The 10,215-nt window shown below is 40.8% G+C and overlaps 2 long non-coding RNA genes across 2 annotated transcripts; one reads left to right on the plus strand and one right to left on the minus strand.

Moving 5' to 3' along the window:
• The first annotated feature begins 1,147 nt into the window (after window positions 1-1,147).
• LOC138224117 (uncharacterized) lies at window positions 1,148-3,263 on the plus strand. The gene is made up of 3 exons (XR_011182460.1): window positions 1,148-1,578; window positions 2,017-2,068; window positions 2,422-3,263. It is a non-coding gene; the product is annotated as an uncharacterized lncRNA (long non-coding RNA).
• Window positions 3,264-5,351: 2,088 nt separating this feature from the next.
• On the minus strand, window positions 5,352-6,749 carry LOC138224099 (uncharacterized). Its single transcript, XR_011182443.1, has 3 exons — window positions 6,716-6,749; window positions 5,961-6,018; window positions 5,352-5,420 (listed from the first exon to the last, which is right to left on the minus strand). It is a non-coding gene; the product is annotated as an uncharacterized lncRNA (long non-coding RNA).
• Between the last annotated feature and the right edge of the window lie 3,466 nt (window positions 6,750-10,215).

The following is a 10,215-nucleotide window of genomic DNA, read 5'->3' on the forward strand; positions in this document are numbered from 1 at the left end:
GACAACTGTCATCATGGAATATTGCAACAGGATCCGGAGGTTCCCTGGAAATCTGCTGTGTCAATGGAACTATAAGGAAGCGGAAGGCTGTGCCTATTTTTCAGCTATTGCCTGAATCACTGACCTTGGCTGCTCTGTGATGGACAGTTTGGAGGAGTGTCTATCCACTTTAGGAGTCCATGATGCCATTCTGCTTGATGGCCCAGCTCTGAGTAAAGGAGGCTAGTTCTGTCCTGAGGCGAGGTGATCCACCTGCTCAAAGTTCTCATCAACCACAACTGTCAAACCTCTGCGTGAGGTGGGAATACTGGTGGTCGGTAATCCAATCATCTCACTGCCTGAAGTTCTTGGACCATAGCCTGCATCTTTAATGCTGATCTGCTTATTGCTCTTAACCCAATCAGTGCAACTTTTTGGCCAAGATAAAGGTGAGTGTGAAGGTAAGTAGCGGGGAGGTACAACTCAAACTCTTTTTATGAGGCTGGTCAGTAGTGGTGTTGATTGTGTTTGTAAATGAGACTAGTGCAATGATCGGTGCTTCCCAGTCCCTGGCCATCTGAAAGCACAGTGTGGAGTGACAGGCGTGGAGAATCCTGTTCAGAGGAAGCTCACTGGCTGGCTAAAAGGATACCAGCTGTGTGACCTGTTGATGTCCATTTGTGAGAATTTAAGTCTTCCACTTTGAAGAGTGGAAAGTGAAGAGATGCTGCAAGCTGTCCTTCTTGAAATTCCTGGATGCCTGTGGATCTTGGAGCAGGTACAAAGGTAGTGTCTTTTGACATGGTCCCTGGACCAGAGGTGGGTTTCACTCTTTTCCCATCATGAAAAAGGTGCTTTTGGAGAAGGCTGTGTTAAGCTCTTGGACATCTTCAGATGGATAAGGTCATGCTTTAATGTGCTAAATGTTTTTTTTTCTTTTTGGCTATCTTCTGGGTTTTGTTCCCTGCTTGGGTGAAGCACTCCCACACTGACATGCACTTGACTGGCTGTCATTCTGGCTCAAATACTGAATATGTTTTGTATGTGATTTATTTCATGGGTGCACACATGTAAATAAATCAGTTTGGATACACTGTAGTACAACAGTGACTTGGCGCACCAGCAGCCTCCTCCACTGCAGACTCCTTGCTGGTTATGTCTTTGAGGAGACAGCATGTCAGCCAGGTTCTCTTGATTGGTGCTGGACAGGAACTGATTTCTTCACAGGGGAGGAACTGCAATGGATCCCACCCCCTGTGGCACAAGCCCTGGACTGGGGGTTTTCTCTTTGCTCTCTGCAGGGTGTTTTACAGTTGGTCTGTGTTGGACAGATGCTGCACTGTGTCCATGTTGGAAGTAGAAATGCTGGCTTGTCTGTTTCTAACAAGTACAGAGGACTTGGTCTAAATTTCTCTCCTTTTCAGGCTCTCTGCTGCCAGAAGGGTTGACCAGGCCTTTGCTCCAGAGGGAGGATCTTTTATCACCAGGAGTGGAGAACAGATGGTGCTGGTCTCCGGGACCTTTCCATGAAGATCTGTTGGAGGAGTGGGGTGCTTGTTTCAAGACAAAGTCAACAGTAACATCAAAGGATCTAGTCAGGTGAGTGGGTCAGGTGAGTCCCTTTCCATCCAGGAAGAGAGATGGGGCATTTTGAGCATAATGAGCACACTGGGTACATGGGGTTTTAATCGGGTACATTTGGGTACTATGGGTATATGTTGGTTTATTTGGGTACATTCAGGTACATTAGTGTAGATTGCATATCACGTTAAATGGGGTACGTTGAGTATATTGGGCAGGCAGCTTTTGGTGTGTGCATGGGAGTTGCAGCATACAGTGCAGTACATCCTAAAAACACCATATATTACTCTTGACTTTTATCATTTTTTACACTTAAAATGGACTTGAAAGACCCTTTTGTCAGAGGAATGTAGGACAATCTGAAAGCCGTGCATTATCTTTAGTTCATTTCACGGAGAATTGAATATTTGAGAATCTTTGATTTTGTCATTTTAACAGTTCTATTTCTTCTCTCAGTGTCCACGCTTTATAAGGCATTGGAAGAGAAGCAAGTGGATCTATGTCCTGGGTAAGCAGGCAAGAACATTCTGGGTTATTTTGTTTGGGTTTGTTGGGGTTGAGGAAAGGGATAAGTTGGTTAGCTGGCTGTTTTGAGAAGGATGAACCTGTAATTTGTAACTTGTATACTTATGTTTTAAACAAGATAATAGAACTGAAGTTCTCCCCTGTGGTAGGAGCCCTGCACCGTGGGTTTTTGCTTTTGCACTCTTCAGGGTGGTTTTCTGTTGGTTTGTCCTGAAAAGGTGTAGCACTGAACATTATGGCGGTTTAGGTCAAAACTGGTGTTGGGAGTGGGAATGTTGGCTGGACCATTTCTGACTTGTGCAGAGGACTCAGTCCAGTTTCTTATTTTTTCTTGAGGTTCTCTGCTGTCTGGGGGATGACCAGGCCTTTGCTGCCAAGGGAGGACGTTCACCAGGACTGGAGCCCAGATGCAGCAGACTGGGTAGTGGGTTCTGTCTGCCAAGATCTGCTTGGGGAATCATGTGCCTGTTCCAATTCCAGAAGCCAATGGACTCATCAGAGGAGCATCAAAGCTGCTTTAGAAGTTCCTAACAACAAAGGCAGAGAAAGTGAGGGAGGTCTTTGGTGGGTTAATTGTGGGCAGGAAAGAGGTTCAGGTGCTATTCGTTGTACAACAAGAGCTGCATGAAGCTCTAAGTGAATCTCTGCACACCTGCCTTGTAATGGCTGTTAGGACCATGGCTTGTAACTTCAGCACCTGAGCCACCTGGCAGGGAGGAGACAAAGTGACTTCTAGTGCTGGAATGGAGAAAGAGTTGGCAGTTGGTAACTTTGTAGTGTTTTGCACATTCTAAGCCATTTGAAAAGCAGAGTTTGAGAGACTCAAAGGTCATGCAATGATTTATTTGCATGGGTGCACACATGTATATAAATCTTGCATTGGCTGTAGAGTAAAACTGAATTGAGCACGTAAGGTAGAAATGAATAAAAGGAAAACTAATGCCATCCACTCACTTGGAAAAGAGGGATTGGTTTAGCTGAGTGCCGCTCTTTTTTGGTACCTGCACAGAAAGCCCTTTGTCATGGGAGGGGATTTCCTACAGAATGAGGTAGGAGAAAGATGGGGGTTGTTTGTTCTGTTTTGTGAGAAGAGATATGTAGTTATGTGGCTTTGTAAATTCTTTGCCAGAAAATGTCCTCATGTATTGAAAATCTATATTTTTGTTGGTGTGGGATGATTAAAAATGACTAAATGTACTGAGTCGGTTTTCTTTTGTTTCTTGTATGCTGATTGTGGTTGTGGTTGTACAAGGTGCTATATTGAGTATATACTGGCACTGGACCTGCTTTTCCCTACCTTTTATTTAGGTCACAATCTTTGGGTACATTTATTTAACATTTATTTGGGTACTCTTTGGGTACATTCCTCAGCATAGAGGATGTTTATAAGCAGTTTTAATTTTATTTTTAGTGATCTAAGCATTTGTATACATTCCTGTATTATGAAAACCTGTGGTATTTGTGGAGAAAATAGGTGAGCTTTAAGGTATATATTTTAGACATTGACGGTGTAAAACACAGAATTGAAATGCAGTTTGTGGTTTTTAAATGTTTTTAAATTGGCCACTGGGTGATTTGTGCATAGTGAAATAGTGTAGAAATGAATATGCACATTTATTCCCATTTGTTTATATGCTGGGGTGGCATTATGCAGGGGTGGGCCCAGTGTGGAGGTGGAGCCCTGGTAGAAGGGTAACCCCTTGTCTTTGTAGTACCAGGTGTCCTGGCTTCCAGCTTAGGAGTCCCAGCTGGGCAGGTCCTATAAAGGCACACTGGACACCCTCTGAGAGGAGCAGAGCCACCCCTGGATGATGGTGTTTTTGCACCATCAGTCCTGCTGAGGATTGTACCTGTCTTAGGTTTTCATCTTCTGTTTTGCCTGTCCCTTTATGCCCTTTCACAGGGGCAGGCAAACGCATGCACCTTTTTATGCACTAACTTGTTATGCACAGACTGGACTCCACTGAATAGCAAATGTCCAGTCTGGTGACTGCTATGATAGCAGTTTTTTCAACAAGCTGGACCCCATTAGATAGGTTAAGCCCAGCTTGTAGGTAACATGGCAGTCGCTTACTTTATTTTCTCACTTTTTGTATTGTTTTTGATCCCAGCTAACCTCACACTGGTGCTTCTGTCTCCTCAGCTGGGGTGTTGACTTTTTACTGGTGCTGTCCGTGGTGCCTCCCACTATACACTTTCATTTAAGAGTAATTGCTGTATAATTTCAGTTTTCCATTCCATTTCAAGTGAAAATGTCTGAAAAGCAGTTTACTTACGTATGTTGTGTAGTATATCAGGTTTATTGTATTTGCGGTGAATTGGGCTGGTGGCATTACTAAATCTCTTAATGTAACAGTTGATGTCTTTTAAAGGGGTACAAAAGTGTGGGATTGAGATAGTACAAGTACTGCTACAGATCAAGCCATTTCATACTGTATAGATTGAGACTGCATTGCAAAGGAAAGTGCTATTTTTGTAACACCTTGTTTGTGAAATATTTATGTAATTGGTTAGTGTGAAATTGTTATAGCTGCAGCAGTTTAAGATTACAGAGTAGACCAACAGCAGGAATATAATAGTTTATTTATGAAAAAAGGAGTTGTCAGAATTGTATTGAATTGTGTAGAGGTTGCAGTTTGGGGTAGAGACAACTGTTAGCCATGCTGGCAGTACAAAGGGTTAAATTCAAAAGAGGTTAATGGTCTATAAAATGTAAGTGTTATACAGTTTTAAACTGTAATTAGATTGTTTGGTTAGTGAGGTCTGGTTTAAATGACTGATAACTGCCAACTAGGAGGTATAAATCAATTTTCAATGGTTTACCCATACAGCTCACTGCACTGATGATGGGTGGGATGCCAGTCCATTCCTCAGGTCTCATCATGCCAAAATGCAATTAACCCACCTCCATGCTCCTGGACTGCTTCTGAACTAGTTTTCATAAATAAAATGTAATGTGTAGAAAAATAAACTGGTGACACAAGGACCATGTGTAAGGAGTGTTTATTTTTATGAGCACAGGGTCGACGAGTCATTGACAACCACAATGATGTCCTGGAGAGGAGCAAGAATGTGCACATTGACTTTAGCAATGATATGTATCATTCATAGGGTAAATAAAAATAGTCGGGTTTAACATGAGTAATTATCATGTCAAACTGTTGGGTTGCTAGTTGATTCACAGCAGCCTTTTATTTGTCATTTTTAAAAGAATCCAGGGTGTTCAGCTCAAGGATTTGCCATGTAGTGTTTTCCAGACCATCAAGGCAGTTGTGACATGTCTCCCATTCTTGCCTCCAAAGTCCTCCAGATTAACAAACAATAGGTACGTGAATCTTATTTTGAAGGGGGTGAGAGGAAATTATATGAAAAGGTCAGATCCAGATCCAGCTTTAAGTTCAACTGCTTTTAGATGTAATTAAATTGAAGGAAACTGTGACATGCTATGTTCTGAAAGATTTTAAATGTCACTCTATTTGTGCCATACTCATATGAGCAATAGGAGATTAGTAGTTATTGTACTTATCAAGGTTTTGTTGATTTATTACGCTTCTGTTTTTGGTACGGTAGCTAAAGTGCTCAGCTTATTCAAACTATTAGGGCTTAGGGGTCTTTTTCTCCAATCCCAGAGGTTAAAGTGTGTATTGGTTCAGTCCAGCACAGAATTTAAGGACCTTTAAAATTATAATGTAGTCCATTTCATTAGTTAAATTCCAGTTTTTCAAGTATCTTATCTTGTTTTTCTTATAACCTTTTAAAGTTAATTACATTATAATAATTGCTTACACTTATATAGTGATTTTCTGGACACTCCACTCAAAGTGCTTTACAGGCAATGGGGAGTCCCCTCCATCACCACCAATGTGCAGCCTTACCTGCATGATGCAAACGCAGCCATAGTGTGTCAGAACTCTCACCACACACCAGCTCTCACTGTGGAAGAGAACAGAGTGATGAAGCCAGCTCAGAGATGGGGTTATTAGGAGTACATGATCAGTAAGGGCCAATGGGAAAATAGGCCAGGACACCAGGGTAATACCCCTACTCTTTTTGAGAAATGCCCTGGGAGTTTTTATGACCACAGGATCTCAGTTTTACTTTTCATCTGAAGGACTGTGCCTTTTTACAGTGTAGTGTCCCCTTCACTATACTGGGGCATTAGGACCCACCTAGACTGAAAGGTGAGTGCCCCCTGCAAGCCCAAATTACAGCTCTCCCAGCAGCAACCTTAGTTTTTCCCAGGAGGTCTCCAATTCAGGTATTGACCAGGCTCACGTCTGCTTAGCTTTAGGGGGCTACCATCTGGGACCTGCAGGGTGATATGGCTGCTGGCAAGATAATGAAATAGGTCCTCTTAATTAATATGGAGCTGTTTGGAAGTTTCCACAAATTATAAAGTCAGTAGAAACTTTAACAAGTATGAGTAGGCTATTACAAAAAAGGTAGTAGATTGGGTTCTTAAATATCAATCTAAAAGTAAAAGTACTTTTCTCAACAAAAGTTTTGTAGGAGCAGCCAAGTGAATTTAATCTAAGAACTCCTTCTCTAAAATAAAATTTGTAAGAAAAAACATGGGACTAACTAGCAAATGAAAGATTTGTCCCAAAACCAGTAAAGAAACAGTACTCACCACTCTCCTCAGCTCCTGGACTCTTGAATGAAAACAGAGGCACAGGGAGTCTGCTCTTTTATCCTCTGAGCTGGGGTGGCTCCTCCCCCTCAGAATATACCAAGTCCAGTGAGGGGTAAAACCTTCATAGCTGACACCTATAGTGAATAGCTGAAAACAAGATTAAATTTGCAAGATTAGAGCCAGCAGCCATATCACCCTGCAACCTGCAACTGGGAACCCACTGAAGCTAAGCAGGTGTGAGCATGGTCAGTACCTGGATGGGAGACCTCCTGGGCAAAACTAAGGTTGCTGCTGAAAGAGGTGTTAGTGGGGCCAGCAGGTGGTGCTCACCCTGTGGTCCATGTGGGTCCTAATGCCCCAGTATAGTGATGGGGACACTATACTGTAAACAGGTGCTGTCCTTCGCATGAGATGTAAAACTGAGGTCCTGACTCTCTGTGGTCATTAAAAATCCCATGGTGTTTCTTGTAAAGAGTAGAGGTGTAACCCCAGTGTCCTAGCCACATTTCCCATTGGTCCTTACCAATCATGGCCTCCTAATAATCCCCATCTATGAATTGGCTTCATCACTCTGCTCTCCTCTCCACTGAGAGCTGGTGTGTGGGGAGCGGACTGGCGCATCATCCAGGTGGGGCTGCACATTGGTGGTGGTGGAGGGGATCCCCATTACCCGTAAAGTGCTTTGAGTGGAGTGTCCAGAAAAGTGCTATATAAGTGTAAGCAATCATTATTATAAATCAAAAGGTATTCAAACTCAATATAATAGGTCTATTCATTTGAAGATGGATTCTAAATTTATCATTTTTTGGGTTAAATAAAGTGCAACTGATTGAATCTTATGAGTGTGATGCTATTCATTGATTCTTCCTGTTTTCACTTTTGAGCTTCTCTGTGTTTGGTGATCAAGAGATTTATACAGAAATAAGCATTCAAAGTGCATGTTTAAATATTAATATGGAATTTTACAGCTAAATGGAAATTTTGGTAGCTGAGCATAAAAATAACAGGAGCATAATGTCCTTCAAGATCATATTATCATAAAAGATATTAATATAGGAATATAAACATTATATTTAATGTCCATGGCTGATAGTGGTAGCTTAAATAAACAGTACACAACAATTTTCCACTTTACAAACATTTTATGCATCAGTCTTTAACTATGTCACTTACTGTAGTTATTTTGGAAAAGTTGTGATGTGCTCTTTCTGACTATATTTGTAGTTTAAAATACTATTTTAATATATAATTATATATATTTTCTATGAATCCTTGCTGTTTTTATGCCAGTACAAAAGTGTACTTTTTAGAATCTGCTTAGTAGGGAATATAATATGGAATCATGTAGTAAAAGAAATTAGTAATGATATTAATAGATCAAAATATGATATATTTATATAACTGATGGTATAACCGCAGTCCACTTTCTTTGTAAATTTTTTATTTTTTCTGACTCGTTCACTCTTGATTCCTTTCGGTACATTTTGACCTGTCTGTTTCAGCAATGGTTGCAAGTGCTCTGTTGGTGTAGTGCGTTTGGGGGGTGGGTTCCTCTCTGGGAGATCTGGGTTCAGTTCCTGCTTAGAGCACATGTTTTTTTTCTAATAAACAGTCTCATTAAAAAGTAAATAGTAGGTACACTATATTTTTATATATCTGCAAAAAAAGACACACCATGTTCAAACCACAAGCATGTTAAAAATAGGTTTGAGAGTAAAAATTCTTAATGTATGAAATAGGGTAGAGCGTGCTACATTACGGTCCATGAGCAGTCTTTCGGGGGCTGGTTAGCTCAATTGGTAAGCATGTGGTGCTGATAACACTGAGGTTGTGGGTTCAATCCCCATATGAGCCAGGAAGTCCCCTTTTCCTTGGGGCAGTGTAGTGGCTCTGTGGCTGAGGATCTGTGGCTGGCAGAGGAGTCCTATGCCATTGGGCTCCTGAGTGAACCCCCAACTGCTCTGGGGACACTGTAAAAATGGCTGACCCTGTGCTCTGACCCCCAGCTTCTCTCCCTGTCTGTGTGAATCGTGGAGAGCAAGTTGGGGTCTATGAAAAGACAAATTCCTAATATCAAAAAATCATATATGGCCAATGCGGTGATTTTATCTATTTTCCATTACCTCAATGGGGACACTAAAAGTTTTAATAATTAAATGTCAAATTGTTTCCAAAACATCACAGTTCCATTTTAAAATTATTATCAAGTGGTATTAATTCAGTACCACTTTTTTATAATAACAGGAAGTGGTGTTTTTACTATACATTCTTAGAAAAGGATAAAACATTATGACGTTTTATGAAGTACAGTATATAAACTTTATAATGGTAGAAGCAACATGTTTAAACTTTTCCATAATCCATTGTAAGTCACCAAGTTAAAGATTTTGATGCATAAAAATATGTATGAAGAAGGTGGAATACTGTTGTGTACATTTTATTATTTAGCTTCCACTACCATCTACTGTGTGTACATTATTTATATATTACATTATGCTTCTGTTTTTAATTTACAGTATATTATTAAACATTTTTATATTTCCAACTGAGAAATCTTGTTTTTATTAAATCTACCTACTTTTTAAGTACTTTAATATTTAACACGCTGTCATACACAGTATACAATTCGATTTCTATTACTGAAAAAAGATTGAACATCCCCTTTGAATGGGATTCAAAATTAGACATTTTCTGGTGACTGTCCAAATGTTCCACAAAGTAGTGTAGTCCCACAACTAAGTATTTGTAAAAAGTTTTGGTACCCAGCAGATCCTGAACCTCTTAAGTACCCTTGCATTGTCACCCATGCATTCTGAATGGCTGGATCTGTAGATGGGCTGGCTAATACTTTGTCATTGGAAACTGGTGTGTCGCATTATAAACAATATGGTATTGCTAATTGACCATTTCGAGGAGATGTTGGGATAGGTTCTTGCTGAATTAGCCACACCTCTGAGTTAATCATGAGGGTTTTAAAGACACAGCATTGGGATCAGTAGTCATTCTGTTTCTGGCTCCTGCAAGGGTAGGAGCTCTTGGCTTGCAGATGTGGTGGCCCGAAGACTGCGGAGAAAGGTGAGTGGTTTTGATGTGTTTGGGTAGTAATTTGAAAACGTTTGAAGGTTGAAGGTGTTTAGCATATTTGTGCACTGTGAGTTTGAGAAGGTTTTTGGTATGTGTCTGGTGGAAAGGTGGCATATTCAGTTGAAACTTAACTGTCTTCTAAAGACTAACCAAATGTTCCACAAAGTAGTGTAGTCCCACAACTGAGTATTTGTAAAAACTTGTGGTACCCAGCAGATCCTGATCCTCTAACTAACCCCCAGCATTATCACCCGTGCATTCTGAATGGCTGGATCTGTAGATGGGCTGGCTAATACTTGTTTAGTCATTGGAAACAGGTGTGTGTTGCATTATAAATAATAGGGGTTTGCAAATTGACCATTTCAAGGAGATGTTGGGATAGGTTCTTGGTGAATTGGCCACACCTCTGAGTT

The sequence above is a fragment of the Lepisosteus oculatus genome, chromosome 18 (assembly GCF_040954835.1).
Source record: "Lepisosteus oculatus isolate fLepOcu1 chromosome 18, fLepOcu1.hap2, whole genome shotgun sequence".
NCBI lineage: Eukaryota > Metazoa > Chordata > Actinopteri > Semionotiformes > Lepisosteidae > Lepisosteus > Lepisosteus oculatus.